Source organism: Lissotriton helveticus, chromosome 8 (genome assembly GCF_964261635.1).
Source record: "Lissotriton helveticus chromosome 8, aLisHel1.1, whole genome shotgun sequence".
NCBI lineage: Eukaryota > Metazoa > Chordata > Amphibia > Caudata > Salamandridae > Lissotriton > Lissotriton helveticus.
This window is the reverse complement of record NC_136069.1, coordinates 82,284,833-82,301,518: the sequence shown is the minus strand read 5'-3', so window position 1 is coordinate 82,301,518 and position 16,686 is coordinate 82,284,833. Positions and strand designations below refer to the sequence as shown.

Sequence of the window (16,686 nt, the reverse complement as noted above, 5' to 3'; positions counted from 1 at the left end):
CTGCTTGAAGCAGGCGTAAGGATTGACGCAGCATTTTAAGGATAGGGCACCCCCGAGCCTTGCTGGAGCTGCGTCGCCCCTGCGACGCAACTCCAGCAATGCGCCACCTTTACGGCAGCAGATGCGTCACGCATCTGTCCATTTTTTGCCCCATGGTGCGCCGCATCGTGAATGCGGCGCATCCATGACGCACAATAACTGGCACATCCTTGCTGCTGATAGGCAGGGATGCGCCAGGTATTGTAAATGTGCCCCAACGTGAAAAGCCCAGGCTGCTGCTTTGCTAGTTCTCCGGCTGGCACCTGAAGGGAGGCCGGAGCCTGTGTGTGATTGGAAAAGAAGCGAGTGCAAGGCTGGAGGAAGAGAGGGCTGTTCTTTGTTGGCTATCTCTAGCAAGCTTGCAAAGGGTTGTTGGAGTGACGCTTGCAAGGGAGGTGCAGCGCAGCACGTTCCAGAGTGGAGGGGGTTGTCAGCACAAGAGGCCTGAACCGGAGGTCTCTCATGCCTACGGCCATACCACCCTGAATGCGCCCGATCTCGTCCGATCTCGGAAGCTAAGCAGGGTCGGGCCTGGTTAGTACTTGGATGGGAGACCGCCTGGGAATACCAGGTGCTGTAGGCATTTTGCCACTCGCTGACACCAAGCTCGGCCCTTGCACATTCACACCTAATCTAACTCGCTCATAGCACTTTTTTAAAAGAAAAAAAATATTCTGCTCTCCTCCTCTCCTCTCTTTTTTTTTTTTTTGTATGTATTTATAAAGAATCCGGCATGGAGTTTACAATATACGTGGCCCTTAACTGTAAACTCGAAAACTGAAAGAAAAAGAAGAAAAGCTTTGCCCTAAGGCAGGACAGAGGACTCCCAGCTAAGACTGGGGAGCTGATGCATGCTGCTGCTGCTGCTGCTGCTGCTGCTGCTGCTGCTGCTGCTGCTGCTGCTGCTGCTGCTGCTGCTGCTGCTGCTGCTGCTGCTGCTGCTGCTGCTGCTGCTGCTGCTGCTGCTGCTGCTGCTGCTGCTGCTGCTGCTGCTGCTGCTGCTGCTGCTGCTGCTGCTGCTGCTGCTGCTGCTGCTGCTGCTGCTGCTGCTGCTGCTGCTGCTGCTGCTGCTGCTGCTGCTGCTGCTGCTGCTGCTGCTGCTGCTGCTGCTGCTGCTGCTGCTGCTGCTGCTGCTGCTGCTGCTGCTGCTGCTGCTGCTGCTGCTGCTGCTGCTGCTGCTGCTGCTGCTGCTGCTGCTGCTGCTGCTGCTGCTGCTGCTGCTGCTGCTGCTGCTGCTGCTGCTGCTGCTGCTGCTGCTGCTGCTGCTGCTGCTGCTGCTGCTGCTGCTGCTGCTGCTGCTGCTGCTGCTGCTGCTGCTGCTGCTGCTGCTGCTGCTGCTGCTGCTGCTGCTGCTGCTGCTGCTGCTGCTGCTGCTGCTGCTGCTGCTGCTGCTGCTGCTGCTGCTGCTGCTGCTGCTGCTGCTGCTGCTGCTGCGCTGCGCCGGCCCCGGTTCCGGGCCCCCCTCTCTCGGCTGGGAGCGAGCAGGGGGCTGCTGAGGGTGGCAGAGAGCCAGGCGGGTGACATGAAGGGCCCTGGACTACTCGGACCCTCGCCTCACTCGCTCTTCTATACCCACAGAGGGCCGGGGCATGGGCGTTATTTGCACACGAGGGGCCTGTTCTTGATTTCAAAACAAAACAAAACAACAATAGGGGACTTGCAGGCAGAGCTCGAGGGTTCAAGAAGTCGCCTCGCCAGAGTTGGGGTGAGCATTAAGCTGCTCAGCCCCCCCCCCCCGCCCCCCCCCCCAACAGGAGGGGGGGGGGGCTTTGGCACGTAGAGAAGCGGCCCGAGCAAAGTGCCTTCTAGGCGCTTGTTGAATCAAAACGTCAGGCTGCTTGTCTGCTGCTGGTAGTGCCGGCCCCTCAGGAAGGGCGGTCCCACCTCAGCAAGCGCGAGAGATGGCCGTGTGCAGGGACTTTGAAAGGGAGGGCAGGTGTTCAAAGGGAAACGTGCAAATGCACTGGAAGGGAGCCTGGTGACGTCACGGGGGCTGCCTCTGCACAAGAGGCCTGCACCGGCAGCCTCTCGTGCCTACGGCCATACCACCCTGAATGCGCCCGATCCCGTCCGATCTCGGAAGCTAAGCAGGGTCGGGCCTGGTTAGTACTTGGATGGGAGACCGCCTGGGAATACCAGGTGCTGTAGGCATTTTGCTTCTCGCTACAGGCACTTCCGTTTTTTTTTTTGTTTTCCTTCTTTTTCGCGGGGGCATTTATTCTATTATTTGATCGCAACTTTCTTCAAAAAGAAAACGCCATCGAGTTCACGACACGCAGGGTCCATAACTTTCCATTCGGAAATTGAAAATTCGGCTGCACTTTACACTGGGTCAAAAAAGATGAAACTCTTTGCCCTAAGATAGGACAGGGGACAGGGGACCCCTCACCACCCCCCAGCTGAGGGTTTTCTTCTGCCGGCGGCTGCAAGCTGCTGCTGGGCTGCTCCGGTCGCAGCAGGGGCATAACGCAGGCCCACGCAGCCCCCGCGGTGCGTGGGGGGCCCCTATCTCCAAGGGGCCCCCTCGGCACTGCACTCCTGGCCAGAGAGCTCCTGATTGAGCCCGGAGGGGGCCCCTCTCAGTACCGTGCAGGGAGGCACCCTCACTTTTCATGACGCCAGTGGGTCGCAGCATCGGTTCCTGGTCCCCCTCTTTTGGCCTTTCCCAGCGGCCCGGGAGCAGGAGGAGGGCTGAGGCAGAGAGGCAGGCAACGAGTGCCGTTCAGTACAACCGAGAGGGGAGCGGGGCGCACACGCATGCACACTCACTTACACTCATGCATTCACATGCAGACACTCGCACCCTTCTCCCCCCCCCCCCCCCTGTCAGGAGACTCACTCACAAATGCACATGCACTCATACATACTAACACGCACGAACCAAACAGTCAACAAAAAAGCGACACTTACCTGCTGCTGCAGGGCTCGGGGAGCTGCCAGGAGGGTTGGGACTGCTACCTTGGTCAGCCAATGAGGGGAGGCAGCAGTCCCTCACTCGTCACAGAGCAGGATGGGGGAGAGAGTCAGCGACAGACACTCGGCCGTTGGCACTTCAGGGCTTAAAAACGAAGCGCCCAGCTACGAGGCTATCCCTGACGCTCTCCCTCGTCGCGAGGGGGCCTCCAGGACATTTGCTGAGCTGAGGAGGTCAGGCCCACCGAAGCGGTGACGTCCTCAGCCCAGCAAACTTCAGCTTAGGCAGCCGCGAGCCTGTGCATTTAGCGCATGTCCAGCTCCTGGCTGCCTGGTCTGAACATAAAGAGCGTTTGTCTAGCTGTCCTTTCTTCAGCCTGACATGCAATCTTTTTGTCCAAAAAGGGCGGGCGGGGCCTCACTCCCTTCAAGGAGGAGCGGCTGCTGAAGTCAGGCCGCTTGCAAGGAGGACCCTTCACCCAGGCAGCACTCAGTCCCTCCTCTGAATCTCTCTTGCTCTATGCACACCGGGGCGGGCCCTGGGCATGGATGGGACTTGCATATCAGGGCTCTGTCCCGGATAAAAAAGACAAGGAAACTTGCAGCCAGAGCTGCACAGAAAAGAAAAAGTGTCACCCCCAATGTTTCTGCGGGCGAGCCAGAGTTGAAGAGCGCTAGCCTGGCAGGCGCTGCCACATAGAGCAGTGGCCTGATAGAGTGCGTTTAGAGGCCAGTGCAAAGCAAGGCTAGGCACTTGGGGGCAGTTTTACAAGCCCCATGCACCTCTTTTACACCGCCGTTGCGACGCAGTGGCGGCGCAAAGCCAGCGCCACTCTGCGGGGTATTTACAAGGAACGCCTCCCAAAAGTGGCCGAGTGAAATCGACAAGATAATCGACAAGATTTCAGTCAGTCACTTTTAAGGCCATGCTGCGTCAAAACCCTGCGCCTGCTTGAAGCAGGCGTAAGGATTGACGCAGCATTTTAAGGATAGGGCACCCCCGAGCCTTGCTGGAGCTGCGTCGCCCCTGCGACGCAACTCCAGCAATGCGCCACCTTTACGGCAGCAGATGCGTCACGCATCTGTCCATTTTTTGCCCCATGGTGCGCCGCATCGTGAATGCGGCGCATCCATGACGCACAATAACTGGCACATCCTTGCTGCTGATAGGCAGGGATGCGCCAGGTATTGTAAATGTGCCCCAACGTGAAAAGCCCAGGCTGCTGCTTTGCTAGTTCTCCGGCTGGCACCTGAAGGGAGGCCGGAGCCTGTGTGTGATTGGAAAAGAAGCGAGTGCAAGGCTGGAGGAAGAGAGGGCTGTTCTTTGTTGGCTATCTGTAGCAAGCTTGCAAAGGGTTGTTGGAGTGACGCTTGCAAGGGAGGTGCAGCGCAGCACGTTCCAGAGTGGAGGGGGTTGTCAGCACAAGAGGCCTGAACCGGAGGTCTCTCATGCCTACGGCCATACCACCCTGAATGCGCCCGATCTCGTCCGATCTCGGAAGCTAAGCAGGGTCGGGCCTGGTTAGTACTTGGATGGGAGACCGCCTGGGAATACCAGGTGCTGTAGGCATTTTGCCACTCGCTGACACCAAGCTCGGCCCTTGCACATTCACACCTAATCTAACTCGCTCATAGCACTTTTTTAAAAGAAAAAAAATATTCTGCTCTCCTCCTCTCCTCTCTTTTTTTTTTTTTGTATGTATTTATAAAGAATCCGGCATGGAGTTTACAATATACGTGGCCCTTAACTGTAAACTCGAAAACTGAAAGAAAAAGAAGAAAAGCTTTGCCCTAAGGCAGGACAGAGGACTCCCAGCTAAGACTGGGGAGCTGCTGCATGCTGCTGCTGCTGCTGCATGCTGCTGCTGCTGCTGCTGCTGCTGCTGCTGCTGCTGCTGCTGCTGCTGCTGCTGCTGCTGAGGGGCTGCGCCGGCCCCGGTCTCTCGGCTGGGAGCGAGCAGGGGGCTGCTGAGGGTGGCAGAGAGCCAGGCGGGTGACATGAAGGGCCCTGGACTACTCGGACCCTCGCCTCACTCGCTCTTCTATACCCACAGAGGGCCGGGGCATGGGCGTTATTTGCACACGAGGGGCCTGTTCTTGATTTCAAAACAAAACAAAACAACAATAGGGGACTTGCAGGCAGAGCTCGAGGGTTCAAGAAGTCGCCTCGCCAGAGTTGGGGTGAGCATTAAGCTGCTCAGCCCCCCCCCCCCAACGCACCGCCAGCAGGAGGGGGGGGGGGGCTTTGGCACGTAGAGAAGCGGCCCGAGCAAAGTGCCTTCTAGGCGCTTGTTGAATCAAAACGTCAGGCTGCTTGTCTGCTGCTGGTAGTGCCGGCCCCTCAGGAAGGGCGGTCCCACCTCAGCAAGCGCGAGAGATGGCCGTGTGCAGGGACTTTGAAAGGGAGGGCAGGTGTTCAAAGGGAAACGTGCAAATGCACTGGAAGGGAGCCTGGTGACGTCACGGGGGCTGCCTCTGCACAAGAGGCCTGCACCGGCAGCCTCTCGTGCCTACGGCCATACCACCCTGAATGCGCCCGATCTCGTCCGATCTCGGAAGCTAAGCAGGGTCGGGCCTGGTTAGTACTTGGATGGGAGACCGCCTGGGAATACCAGGTGCTGTAGGCATTTTGCCACTCGCTGACACCAAGCTCGGCCCTTGCACATTCACACCTAATCTAACTCGCTCATAGCACTTTTTTAAAAGAAAAAAATATTCTGCTCTCCTCCTCTCCTCTCTTTTTTTTTTTTTGTATGTATTTATAAAGAATCCGGCATGGAGTTTACAATATACGTGGCCCTTAACTGTAAACTCGAAAACTGAAAGAAAAAGAAGAAAAGCTTTGCCCTAAGGCAGGACAGAGGACTCCCAGCTAAGACTGGGGAGCTGCTGCATGCTGCTGCTGCTGCTGCATGCTGCTGCTGCTGCTGCTGCTGCTGCTGCTGCTGCTGCTGCTGCTGCTGCTGCTGAGGGGCTGCGCCGGCCCCGGTCTCTCGGCTGGGAGCGAGCAGGGGGCTGCTGAGGGTGGCAGAGAGCCAGGCGGGTGACATGAAGGGCCCTGGACTACTCGGACCCTCGCCTCACTCGCTCTTCTATACCCACAGAGGGCCGGGGCATGGGCGTTATTTGCACACGAGGGGCCTGTTCTTGATTTCAAAACAAAACAAAACAACAATAGGGGACTTGCAGGCAGAGCTCGAGGGTTCAAGAAGTCGCCTCGCCAGAGTTGGGGTGAGCATTAAGCTGCTCAGCCCCCCCCCCCCCAACGCACCGCCAGCAGGAGGGGGGGGGGGGGGGCTTTGGCACGTAGAGAAGCGGCCCGAGCAAAGTGCCTTCTAGGCGCTTGTTGAATCAAAACGTCAGGCTGCTTGTCTGCTGCTGGTAGTGCCGCCCCTCAGGAAGGGCGGTCCCACCTCAGCAAGCGCGAGAGATGGCCGTGTGCAGGGACTTTGAAAGGGAGGGCAGGTGTTCAAAGGGAAACGTGCAAATGCACTGGAAGGGAGCCTGGTGACGTCACGGGGGCTGCCTCTGCACAAGAGGCCTGAACCGGAGGCCTCTCGTGCCTACGGCCATACCACCCTGAATGCGCCCGATCTCGTCCGATCTCGGAAACTAAGCAGGGTCGGGCCTGGATAGTACTTGGATGGGAGACCGCCTGGGAATACCAGGTGCTGTAGGCATTTTGCCACTCGCTGACACCAAGCTCGGCCCTTGCACATTCACACCTAATCTAACTCGCTCATAGCACTTTTTTAAAAGAAAAAAAATATTCTGCTCTCCTCCTCTCCTCTCTTTTTTTTTTTTTGTATGTATTTATAAAGAATCCGGCATGGAGTTTACAATATACGTGGCCCTTAACTGTAAACTCGAAAACTGAAAGAAAAAGAAGAAAAGCTTTGCCCTAAGGCAGGACAGAGGACTCCCAGCTAAGACTGGGGAGCTGCTGCATGCTGCTGCTGCATGCTGCTGCTGCTGCTGAGGGGCTGCTGCTGCTGCTGCTGCTGCTGCTGCTGAGGGGCTGCGCCGGCCCCGGTTCCGGGCCCCCCTCTCTCGGCTGGGAGCGAGCAGGGGGCTGCTGAGGGTGGCAGAGAGCCAGGCGGGTGACATGAAGGGCCCTGGACTACTCGGACCCTCGCCTCACTCGCTCTTCTATACCCACAGAGGGCCGGGGCATGGGCGTTATTTGCACACGAGGGGCCTGTTCTTGATTTCAAAACAAAACAAAACAACAATAGGGGACTTGCAGGCAGAGCTCGAGGGTTCAAGAAGTCGCCTCGCCAGAGTTGGGGTGAGCATTAAGCTGCTCAGCCCCCCCCCCCCCCGCCCCCCCCCCAACAGGAGGGGGGGGGGGGCTTTGGCACGTAGAGAAGCGGCCCGAGCAAAGTGCCTTCTAGGCGCTTGTTGAATCAAAACGTCAGGCTGCTTGTCTGCTGCTGGTAGTGCCGGCCCCTCAGGAAGGGCGGTCCCACCTCAGCAAGCGCGAGAGATGGCCGTGTGCAGGGACTTTGAAAGGGAGGGCAGGTGTTCAAAGGGAAACGTGCAAATGCACTGGAAGGGAGCCTGGTGACGTCACGGGGGCTGCCTCTGCACAAGAGGCCTGAACCGGAGGCCTCTCGTGCCTACGGCCATACCACCCTGAATGCGCCCGATCTCGTCCGATCTCGGAAGCTAAGCAGGGTCGGGCCTGGATAGTACTTGGATGGGAGACCGCCTGGGAATACCAGGTGCTGTAGGCATTTTGCCACTCGCTGACACCAAGCTCGGCCCTTGCACATTCACACCTAATCTAACTCGCTCATAGCACTTTTTTAAAAGAAAAAAAATATTCTGCTCTCCTCCTCTCCTCTCTTTTTTTTTTTTTGTATGTATTTATAAAGAATCCGGCATGGAGTTTACAATATACGTGGCCCTTAACTGTAAACTCGAAAACTGAAAGAAAAAGAAGAAAAGCTTTGCCCTAAGGCAGGACAGAGGACTCCCAGCTAAGACTGGGGAGCTGCTGCATGCTGCTGCTGCTGCTGCATGCTGCTGCTGCTGCTGCTGCTGCTGCTGCTGCTGCTGCTGCTGCTGCTGCTGCTGAGGGGCTGCGCCGGCCCCGGTCTCTCGGCTGGGAGCGAGCAGGGGGCTGCTGAGGGTGGCAGAGAGCCAGGCGGGTGACATGAAGGGCCCTGGACTACTCGGACCCTCGCCTCACTCGCTCTTCTATACCCACAGAGGGCCGGGGCATGGGCGTTATTTGCACACGAGGGGCCTGTTCTTGATTTCAAAACAAAACAAAACAACAATAGGGGACTTGCAGGCAGAGCTCGAGGGTTCAAGAAGTCGCCTCGCCAGAGTTGGGGTGAGCATTAAGCTGCTCAGCCCCCCCCCCCCCAACGCACCGCCAGCAGGAGGGGGGGGGGGGGGGCTTTGGCACGTAGAGAAGCGGCCCGAGCAAAGTGCCTTCTAGGCGCTTGTTGAATCAAAACGTCAGGCTGCTTGTCTGCTGCTGGTAGTGCCGCCCCTCAGGAAGGGCGGTCCCACCTCAGCAAGCGCGAGAGATGGCCGTGTGCAGGGACTTTGAAAGGGAGGGCAGGTGTTCAAAGGGAAACGTGCAAATGCACTGGAAGGGAGCCTGGTGACGTCACGGGGGCTGCCTCTGCACAAGAGGCCTGAACCGGAGGCCTCTCGTGCCTACGGCCATACCACCCTGAATGCGCCCGATCTCGTCCGATCTCGGAAACTAAGCAGGGTCGGGCCTGGATAGTACTTGGATGGGAGACCGCCTGGGAATACCAGGTGCTGTAGGCATTTTGCCACTCGCTGACACCAAGCTCGGCCCTTGCACATTCACACCTAATCTAACTCGCTCATAGCACTTTTTTAAAAGAAAAAAAATATTCTGCTCTCCTCCTCTCCTCTCTTTTTTTTTTTTTGTATGTATTTATAAAGAATCCGGCATGGAGTTTACAATATACGTGGCCCTTAACTGTAAACTCGAAAACTGAAAGAAAAAGAAGAAAAGCTTTGCCCTAAGGCAGGACAGAGGACTCCCAGCTAAGACTGGGGAGCTGCTGCATGCTGCTGCTGCATGCTGCTGCTGCTGCTGAGGGGCTGCTGCTGCTGCTGCTGCTGCTGCTGCTGAGGGGCTGCGCCGGCCCCGGTTCCGGGCCCCCCTCTCTCGGCTGGGAGCGAGCAGGGGGCTGCTGAGGGTGGCAGAGAGCCAGGCGGGTGACATGAAGGGCCCTGGACTACTCGGACCCTCGCCTCACTCGCTCTTCTATACCCACAGAGGGCCGGGGCATGGGCGTTATTTGCACACGAGGGGCCTGTTCTTGATTTCAAAACAAAACAAAACAACAATAGGGGACTTGCAGGCAGAGCTCGAGGGTTCAAGAAGTCGCCTCGCCAGAGTTGGGGTGAGCATTAAGCTGCTCAGCCCCCCCCCCCCCCGCCCCCCCCCCAACAGGAGGGGGGGGGGGGCTTTGGCACGTAGAGAAGCGGCCCGAGCAAAGTGCCTTCTAGGCGCTTGTTGAATCAAAACGTCAGGCTGCTTGTCTGCTGCTGGTAGTGCCGGCCCCTCAGGAAGGGCGGTCCCACCTCAGCAAGCGCGAGAGATGGCCGTGTGCAGGGACTTTGAAAGGGAGGGCAGGTGTTCAAAGGGAAACGTGCAAATGCACTGGAAGGGAGCCTGGTGACGTCACGGGGGCTGCCTCTGCACAAGAGGCCTGAACCGGAGGCCTCTCGTGCCTACGGCCATACCACCCTGAATGCGCCCGATCTCGTCCGATCTCGGAAGCTAAGCAGGGTCGGGCCTGGATAGTACTTGGATGGGAGACCGCCTGGGAATACCAGGTGCTGTAGGCATTTTGCCACTCGCTGACACCAAGCTCGGCCCTTGCACATTCACACCTAATCTAACTCGCTCATAGCACTTTTTTAAAAGAAAAAAAATATTCTGCTCTCCTCCTCTCCTCTCTTTTTTTTTTTTTGTATGTATTTATAAAGAATCCGGCATGGAGTTTACAATATACGTGGCCCTTAACTGTAAACTCGAAAACTGAAAGAAAAAGAAGAAAAGCTTTGCCCTAAGGCAGGACAGAGGACTCCCAGCTAAGACTGGGGAGCTGCTGCATGCTGCTGCTGCTGCTGCATGCTGCTGCTGCTGCTGCTGCTGCTGCTGCTGCTGCTGCTGCTGCTGCTGCTGCTGCTGCTGAGGGGCTGCGCCGGCCCCGGTCTCTCGGCTGGGAGCGAGCAGGGGGCTGCTGAGGGTGGCAGAGAGCCAGGCGGGTGACATGAAGGGCCCTGGACTACTCGGACCCTCGCCTCACTCGCTCTTCTATACCCACAGAGGGCCGGGGCATGGGCGTTATTTGCACACGAGGGGCCTGTTCTTGATTTCAAAACAAAACAAAACAACAATAGGGGACTTGCAGGCAGAGCTCGAGGGTTCAAGAAGTCGCCTCGCCAGAGTTGGGGTGAGCATTAAGCTGCTCAGCCCCCCCCCCCCAACGCACCGCCAGCAGGAGGGGGGGGGGGGGGCTTTGGCACGTAGAGAAGCGGCCCGAGCAGAGTGCCTTCTAGGCGCTTGTTGAATCAAAACGTCAGGCTGCTTGTCTGCTGCTGGTAGTGCCGCCCCTCAGGAAGGGCGGTCCCACCTCAGCAAGCGCGAGAGATGGCCGTGTGCAGGGACTTTGAAAGGGAGGGCAGGTGTTCAAAGGGAAACGTGCAAATGCACTGGAAGGGAGCCTGGTGACGTCACGGGGGCTGCCTCGGCACAAGAGGCCTGCACCGGCAGCCTTTTGTGCCTACGGCCATACCACCCTGAATGCGCCCGATCTCGTCCGATCACCCTGAATGCGCCCGATCTCGTCCGATCTCGGAAGCTAAGCAGGGTCGGGCCTGGTTAGTACTTGGATGGGAGACCGCCTGGGAATACCAGGTGCTGTAGGCATTTTGCCACTCGCTGACACCAAGCTCGGCCCTTGCACATTCACACCTAATCTAACTTGCTCATAGCACTTTTTTAAAAGAAAAAAAATATTCTGCTCTCCTCCTCTCCTCTCTTTTTTTTTTTTTGTATGTATTTATAAAGAATCCGGCATGGAGTTTACAATATACGTGGCCCTTAACTGTAAACTCGAAAACTGAAAGAAAAAGAAGAAAAGCTTTGCCCTAAGGCAGGACAGAGGACTCCCAGCTAAGACTGGGGAGCTGCTGCATGCTGCTGCTGCATGCTGCTGCTGCTGCTGCATGCTGCTGCTGCTGCTGCTGCTGCTGCTGCTGCTGAGGGGCTGCGCCGGCCCCGGTTCCGGGCCCCCCTCTCTCGGCTGGGAGCGAGCAGGGGGCTGCTGAGGGTGGCAGAGAGCCAGGCGGGTGACATGAAGGGCCCTGGACTACTCGGACCCTCGCCTCACTCGCTCTTCTATACCCACAGAGGGCCGGGGCATGGGCGTTATTTGCACACGAGGGGCCTGTTCTTGATTTCAAAACAAAACAAAACAACAATAGGGGACTTGCAGGCAGAGCTCGAGGGTTCAAGAAGTCGCCTCGCCAGAGTTGGGGTGAGCATTAAGCTGCTCAGCCCCCCCCCCCACCCCCCCCCCCCCCAACGCACCGCCAGCAGGAGGGGGGGGGGGCTTTGGCACGTAGAGAAGCGGCCCGAGCAAAGTGCCTTCTAGGCGCTTGTTGAATCAAAACGTCAGGCTGCTTGTCTGCTGCTGGTAGTGCCGCCCCTCAGGAAGGGCGGTCCCACCTCAGCAAGCGCGAGAGATGGCCGTGTGCAGGGACTTTGAAAGGGAGGGCAGGTGTTCAAAGGGAAACGTGCAAATGCACTGGAAGGGAGCCTGGTGACGTCACGGGGGCTGCCTCTGCACAAGAGGCCTGAACCGGAGGCCTCTCGTGCCTACGGCCATACCACCCTGAATGCGCCCGATCTCGTCCGATCTCGGAAACTAAGCAGGGTCGGGCCTGGATAGTACTTGGATGGGAGACCGCCTGGGAATACCAGGTGCTGTAGGCATTTTGCCACTCGCTGACACCAAGCTCGGCCCTTGCACATTCACACCTAATCTAACTCGCTCATAGCACTTTTTTAAAAGAAAAAAAATATTCTGCTCTCCTCCTCTCCTCTCTTTTTTTTTTTTTGTATGTATTTATAAAGAATCCGGCATGGAGTTTACAATATACGTGGCCCTTAACTGTAAACTCGAAAACTGAAAGAAAAAGAAGAAAAGCTTTGCCCTAAGGCAGGACAGAGGACTCCCAGCTAAGACTGGGGAGCTGCTGCATGCTGCTGCTGCTGCTGCTGCTGCTGCTGAGGGGCTGCGCCGGCCCCGGTTCCGGGCCCCCCTCTCTCGGCTGGGAGCGAGCAGGGGGCTGCTGAGGGTGGCAGAGAGCCAGGCGGGTGACATGAAGGGCCCTGGACTACTCGGACCCTCGCCTCACTCGCTCTTCTATACCCACAGAGGGCCGGGGCATGGGCGTTATTTGCACACGAGGGGCCTGTTCTTGATTTCAAAACAAAACAAAACAACAATAGGGGACTTGCAGGCAGAGCTCGAGGGTTCAAGAAGTCGCCTCGCCAGAGTTGGGGTGAGCATTAAGCTGCTCAGCCCCCCCCCCCCCCCGCCCCCCCCCCCAACAGGAGGGGGGGGGGCTTTGGCACGTAGAGAAGCGGCCCGAGCAAAGTGCCTTCTAGGCGCTTGTTGAATCAAAACGTCAGGCTGCTTGTCTGCTGCTGGTAGTGCCGGCCCCTCAGGAAGGGCGGTCCCACCTCAGCAAGCGCGAGAGATGGCCGTGCGCAGGGACTTTGAAAGGGAGGGCAGGTGTTCAAAGGGAAACGTGCAAATGCACTGGAAGGGAGCCTGGTGACGTCACGGGGGCTGCCTCTGCACAAGAGGCCTGCACCGGCAGCCTCTCGTGCCTACGGCCATACCACCCTGAATGCGCCCGATCTCGTCCGATCTCGGAAGCTAAGCAGGGTCGGGCCTGGTTAGTACTTGGATGGGAGACCGCCTGGGAATACCAGGTGCTGTAGGCATTTTGCTTCTCGCTACAGGCACTTCCGTTTTTTTTTTTGTTTTCCTTCTTTTTCGCGGGGGCATTTATTCTATTATTTGATCGCAACTTTCTTCAAAAAGAAAACGCCATCGAGTTCACGACACGCAGGGTCCATAACTTTCCATTCGGAAATTGAAAATTCGGCTGCACTTTACACTGGGTCAAAAAAGATGAAACTCTTTGCCCTAAGATAGGACAGGGGACAGGGGACCCCTCACCACCCCCCAGCTGAGGGTTTTCTTCTGCCGGCGGCTGCAAGCTGCTGCTGGGCTGCTCCGGTCGCAGCAGGGGCATAACGCAGGCCCACGCAGCCCCCGCGGTGCGTGGGGGGCCCCTATCTCCAAGGGGCCCCCTCGGCACTGCACTCCTGGCCAGAGAGCTCCTGATTGAGCCCGGAGGGGGCCCCTCTCAGTACCGTGCAGGGAGGCACCCTCACTTTTCATGACGCCAGTGGGTCGCAGCATCGGTTCCTGGTCCCCCTCTTTTGGCCTTTCCCAGCGGCCCGGGAGCAGGAGGAGGGCTGAGGCAGAGAGGCAGGCAACGAGTGCCGTTCAGTACAACCGAGAGGGGAGCGGGGCGCACACGCATGCACACTCACTTACACTCATGCATTCACATGCAGACACTCGCACCCTTCTCCCCCCCCCCCCCCCTGTCAGGAGACTCACTCACAAATGCACATGCACTCATACATACTAACACGCACGAACCAAACAGTCAACAAAAAAGCGACACTTACCTGCTGCTGCAGGGCTCGGGGAGCTGCCAGGAGGGTTGGGACTGCTACCTTGGTCAGCCAATGAGGGGAGGCAGCAGTCCCTCACTCGTCACAGAGCAGGATGGGGGAGAGAGTCAGCGACAGACACTCGGCCGTTGGCACTTCAGGGCTTAAAAACGAAGCGCCCAGCTACGAGGCTATCCCTGACGCTCTCCCTCGTCGCGAGGGGGCCTCCAGGACATTTGCTGAGCTGAGGAGGTCAGGCCCACCGAAGCGGTGACGTCCTCAGCCCAGCAAACTTCAGCTTAGGCAGCCGCGAGCCTGTGCATTTAGCGCATGTCCAGCTCCTGGCTGCCTGGTCTGAACATAAAGAGCGTTTGTCTAGCTGTCCTTTCTTCAGCCTGACATGCAATCTTTTTGTCCAAAAAGGGCGGGCGGGGCCTCACTCCCTTCAAGGAGGAGCGGCTGCTGAAGTCAGGCCGCTTGCAAGGAGGACCCTTCACCCAGGCAGCACTCAGTCCCTCCTCTGAATCTCTCTTGCTCTATGCACACCGGGGCGGGCCCTGGGCATGGATGGGACTTGCATATCAGGGCTCTGTCCCGGATAAAAAAGACAAGGAAACTTGCAGCCAGAGCTGCACAGAAAAGAAAAAGTGTCACCCCCAATGTTTCTGCGGGCGAGCCAGAGTTGAAGAGCGCTAGCCTGGCAGGCGCTGCCACATAGAGCAGTGGCCTGATAGAGTGCGTTTAGAGGCCAGTGCAAAGCAAGGCTAGGCACTTGGGGGCAGTTTTACAAGCCCCATGCACCTCTTTTACACCGCCGTTGCGACGCAGTGGCGGCGCAAAGCCAGCGCCACTCTGCGGGGTATTTACAAGGAACGCCTCCCAAAAGTGGCCGAGTGAAATCGACAAGATTTCAGTCAGTCACTTTTAAGGCCATGCTGCGTCAAAACCCTGCGCCTGCTTGAAGCAGGCGTAAGGATTGACGCAGCATTTTAAGGATAGGGCACCCCCGAGCCTTGCTGGAGCTGCGTCGCCCCTGCGACGCAACTCCAGCAATGCGCCACCTTTACGGCAGCAGATGCGTCACGCATCTGTCCATTTTTTGCCCCATGGTGCGCCGCATCGTGAATGCGGCGCATCCATGACGCACAATAACTGGCACATCCTTGCTGCTGATAGGCAGGGATGCGCCAGGTATTGTAAATGTGCCCCAACGTGAAAAGCCCAGGCTGCTGCTTTGCTAGTTCTCCGGCTGGCACCTGAAGGGAGGCCGGAGCCTGTGTGTGATTGGAAAAGAAGCGAGTGCAAGGCTGGAGGAAGAGAGGGCTGTTCTTTGTTGGCTATCTCTAGCAAGCTTGCAAAGGGTTGTTGGAGTGACGCTTGCAAGGGAGGTGCAGCGCAGCACGTTCCAGAGTGGAGGGGGTTGTCAGCACAAGAGGCCTGAACCGGAGGTCTCTCATGCCTACGGCCATACCACCCTGAATGCGCCCGATCTCGTCCGATCTCGGAAGCTAAGCAGGGTCGGGCCTGGTTAGTACTTGGATGGGAGACCGCCTGGGAATACCAGGTGCTGTAGGCATTTTGCCACTCGCTGACACCAAGCTCGGCCCTTGCACATTCACACCTAATCTAACTCGCTCATAGCACTTTTTTAAAAGAAAAAAAATATTCTGCTCTCCTCCTCTCCTCTCTTTTTTTTTTTTTTGTATGTATTTATAAAGAATCCGGCATGGAGTTTACAATATACGTGGCCCTTAACTGTAAACTCGAAAACTGAAAGAAAAAGAAGAAAAGCTTTGCCCTAAGGCAGGACAGAGGACTCCCAGCTAAGACTGGGGAGCTGATGCATGCTGCTGCTGCTGCTGCTGCTGCTGCTGCTGCTGCTGCTGCTGCTGCTGCTGCTGCTGCTGCTGCTGCTGCTGCTGCTGCTGCTGCTGCTGCTGCTGCTGCTGCTGCTGCTGCTGCTGCTGCTGCTGCTGCTGCTGCTGCTGCTGCTGCTGCTGCTGCTGCTGCTGCTGCTGCGCTGCGCCGGCCCCGGTTCCGGGCCCCCCTCTCTCGGCTGGGAGCGAGCAGGGGGCTGCTGAGGGTGGCAGAGAGCCAGGCGGGTGACATGAAGGGCCCTGGACTACTCGGACCCTCGCCTCACTCGCTCTTCTATACCCACAGAGGGCCGGGGCATGGGCGTTATTTGCACACGAGGGGCCTGTTCTTGATTTCAAAACAAAACAAAACAACAATAGGGGACTTGCAGGCAGAGCTCGAGGGTTCAAGAAGTCGCCTCGCCAGAGTTGGGGTGAGCATTAAGCTGCTCAGCCCCCCCCCCCCGCCCCCCCCCCCCAACAGGAGGGGGGGGGGGCTTTGGCACGTAGAGAAGCGGCCCGAGCAAAGTGCCTTCTAGGCGCTTGTTGAATCAAAACGTCAGGCTGCTTGTCTGCTGCTGGTAGTGCCGGCCCCTCAGGAAGGGCGGTCCCACCTCAGCAAGCGCGAGAGATGGCCGTGTGCAGGGACTTTGAAAGGGAGGGCAGGTGTTCAAAGGGAAACGTGCAAATGCACTGGAAGGGAGCCTGGTGACGTCACGGGGGCTGCCTCTGCACAAGAGGCCTGCACCGGCAGCCTCTCGTGCCTACGGCCATACCACCCTGAATGCGCCCGATCCCGTCCGATCTCGGAAGCTAAGCAGGGTCGGGCCTGGTTAGTACTTGGATGGGAGACCGCCTGGGAATACCAGGTGCTGTAGGCATTTTGCTTCTCGCTACAGGCACTTCCGTTTTTTTTTTTGTTTTCCTTCTTTTTCGCGGGGGCATTTATTCTATTATTTGATCGCAACTTTCTTCAAAAAGAAAACGCCATCGAGTTCACGACACGCAGGGTCCATAACTTTCCATTCGGAAATTGAAAATTCGGCTGCACTTTACACTGGGTCAAAAAAGATGAAACTCTTTGCCCTAAGATAGGACAGGGGACAGGGGACC

General features: G+C 57.6%; 12 non-coding genes and 1 pseudogene across 12 annotated transcripts; all 13 read left to right on the top strand.

Annotated features, from left to right (window-relative positions):
• The first annotated feature begins 503 nt into the window (after positions 1-503).
• On the top strand, positions 504-622 carry LOC144774369 (5S ribosomal RNA). Its single transcript, XR_013600206.1, has one exon. It is a non-coding gene; the product is annotated as a 5S ribosomal RNA (ribosomal RNA).
• Positions 623-2,071: 1,449 nt separating this feature from the next.
• On the top strand, positions 2,072-2,190 carry LOC144774429 (5S ribosomal RNA). Its single transcript, XR_013600250.1, has one exon. It is a non-coding gene; the product is annotated as a 5S ribosomal RNA (ribosomal RNA).
• A 2,213-nt stretch (positions 2,191-4,403) lies between these two features.
• On the top strand, positions 4,404-4,522 carry LOC144774368 (5S ribosomal RNA). Its single transcript, XR_013600205.1, has one exon. It is a non-coding gene; the product is annotated as a 5S ribosomal RNA (ribosomal RNA).
• Positions 4,523-5,460: 938 nt separating this feature from the next.
• On the top strand, positions 5,461-5,579 carry LOC144774367 (5S ribosomal RNA). The gene has a single exon (XR_013600204.1). It is a non-coding gene; the product is annotated as a 5S ribosomal RNA (ribosomal RNA).
• Positions 5,580-6,513: 934 nt separating this feature from the next.
• Positions 6,514-6,632, top strand: LOC144774390 (5S ribosomal RNA). Its single transcript, XR_013600227.1, has one exon. It is a non-coding gene; the product is annotated as a 5S ribosomal RNA (ribosomal RNA).
• A 937-nt stretch (positions 6,633-7,569) lies between these two features.
• On the top strand, positions 7,570-7,688 carry LOC144774379 (5S ribosomal RNA). The gene has a single exon (XR_013600216.1). It is a non-coding gene; the product is annotated as a 5S ribosomal RNA (ribosomal RNA).
• A 935-nt stretch (positions 7,689-8,623) lies between these two features.
• On the top strand, positions 8,624-8,742 carry LOC144774389 (5S ribosomal RNA). The gene has a single exon (XR_013600226.1). It is a non-coding gene; the product is annotated as a 5S ribosomal RNA (ribosomal RNA).
• Positions 8,743-9,679: 937 nt separating this feature from the next.
• Positions 9,680-9,798, top strand: LOC144774378 (5S ribosomal RNA). The gene has a single exon (XR_013600215.1). It is a non-coding gene; the product is annotated as a 5S ribosomal RNA (ribosomal RNA).
• A 939-nt stretch (positions 9,799-10,737) lies between these two features.
• LOC144774421 (5S ribosomal RNA) lies at positions 10,738-10,885 on the top strand (annotated as a pseudogene).
• A 949-nt stretch (positions 10,886-11,834) lies between these two features.
• LOC144774386 (5S ribosomal RNA) lies at positions 11,835-11,953 on the top strand. The gene has a single exon (XR_013600224.1). It is a non-coding gene; the product is annotated as a 5S ribosomal RNA (ribosomal RNA).
• A 901-nt stretch (positions 11,954-12,854) lies between these two features.
• LOC144774365 (5S ribosomal RNA) lies at positions 12,855-12,973 on the top strand. Its single transcript, XR_013600203.1, has one exon. It is a non-coding gene; the product is annotated as a 5S ribosomal RNA (ribosomal RNA).
• Positions 12,974-15,174: 2,201 nt separating this feature from the next.
• On the top strand, positions 15,175-15,293 carry LOC144774364 (5S ribosomal RNA). The gene has a single exon (XR_013600202.1). It is a non-coding gene; the product is annotated as a 5S ribosomal RNA (ribosomal RNA).
• A 1,042-nt stretch (positions 15,294-16,335) lies between these two features.
• LOC144774159 (5S ribosomal RNA) lies at positions 16,336-16,454 on the top strand. The gene has a single exon (XR_013600101.1). It is a non-coding gene; the product is annotated as a 5S ribosomal RNA (ribosomal RNA).
• The last annotated feature ends 232 nt before the right edge of the window (positions 16,455-16,686 follow it).